This window comes from Gavialis gangeticus, unplaced genomic scaffold, assembly GCF_001723915.1.
Source record: "Gavialis gangeticus isolate Ggan-Ray unplaced genomic scaffold, GavGan_comp1, whole genome shotgun sequence".
In the NCBI taxonomy this organism is placed as follows: Eukaryota; Metazoa; Chordata; order Crocodylia; family Gavialidae; genus Gavialis; species Gavialis gangeticus.
Window position 1 is genome coordinate 61,536,644 of NW_017729030.1, and position 1,197 is coordinate 61,537,840.

Here is a 1,197-nt window from a genome sequence, read left to right on the forward strand (position 1 = left end):
CCCCCCCCCCCGCTGCTGTGGAGACAATACGCTTGAGCTGCCCCGCATGCAGGGGCGGGGGTGAGGGGCACAGCTGGGATCTGCAACCCCCCCACCCCCCGAGGGAGGGAGTGGGGTGCCGGGCATCGGGGTGAGTTACCTTCAGTCGCCGCCTGCTCCCCAGCTGCGGGTCCCCCCATCAGTTCCTCAACAACCTGCAGCGGGCAGCTGCCACAATCCAGCCATGGAAACCAGGCGGCAGGACCGCTGGAGCAAAGCCCCCACTCCAAAAAAAAAAAAAAAAAAAAAAAAAAAAAAAAAAAAAAAAAAAAAGCAAAAAGGAGGGCGGGGGGGGGGGGGGGAAGAATTAAAAAAAAATACGGGGGGGACAAAAAAGTGGGGGAGTGTCTCCTTTTCTTTCCTGCCGGCTTCCCGAGGGGGGAGGAAATGGAGGGGTGAAAAAAAAGAGAGGAAGAAAAAAAAACAGAAAGAGCCGGTGGCTTCTTCCTCCTTCCCCTTCCCAGCACGGAGCCCGCTCGGATGTATCTCCCCAGTTGCCCAACTTCAGAGCAAGGTGATGCCTCGGCGGGTGCTGGTCGGATGCGGCACGGGCACGCACAGCCCGAGCTGCTGCTGCTGCTGCTGCTGCTGCTCCAGGAGAAAAGCCGCCGCTTGAAGAGACCGCAAAAAAAGGGAGCGAGAGAGAGAGATCTCCCCCCTCCACCACCTCCTCCTCCTCCTCCGCCTTCCTCCTCCTCTCTCGCTTCTCTTCCTCCTCCAGCAGCACCAGCTGATGCTCAGATCCACGCTGCCCCCTGCTCTGCCTCCTCGCCCGGGCAGCGCTGCCCCCCTGCCACCTTCCTTCTTCTGGGGCTGGGGGGTTGAGGATGATGATTTTTTTTTTTGTCCTCCTCCTCCTGCTCCCCCCCAGCTCCAGCCAACTCCGTCCTCGGCAGCAGCAAGTTGGAAGGGGAGGGCGTGGGGCAGGCGAGGCGAGGCGGCCGAAGGAGCGGGTGGCTGCGCCTAGCAGGAGGCTGGTGGCGGCAGCTTCATCGCTGCTGCTTGCGGGGCTCCGAGCTCCAGCGAGGCAGGAGAGGCGGCCGCTGCCGAGCGCAGGCAGGGAGAGCGATGGTGGTGGCTGGAGGGGGCTGCACAGGCGGCTGCTGCTGCTGGTCCAGGGCGGTCCGCAGAGCCCCGGCCGCCAGCGGCATGCCCCGG

The 1,197-nt window shown here is 63.2% G+C and overlaps 1 protein-coding gene across 11 annotated transcripts in view; it reads right to left on the reverse strand.

Moving 5' to 3' along the window:
* The window catches only part of ADGRL3 (adhesion G protein-coupled receptor L3), a 1,275,722-nt gene extending 1,275,444 nt beyond the window's left edge, over positions 1-278 (reverse strand). For all 11 annotated transcript variants that reach the window (XM_019522289.1, XM_019522280.1, XM_019522284.1 and 8 more), the window contains exon 1: positions 140-278. The gene's annotated coding sequence lies outside the window, so the exon portion shown is untranslated. The remainder of the gene's footprint in view (positions 1-139) is intronic.
* Between the last annotated feature and the right edge of the window lie 919 nt (positions 279-1,197).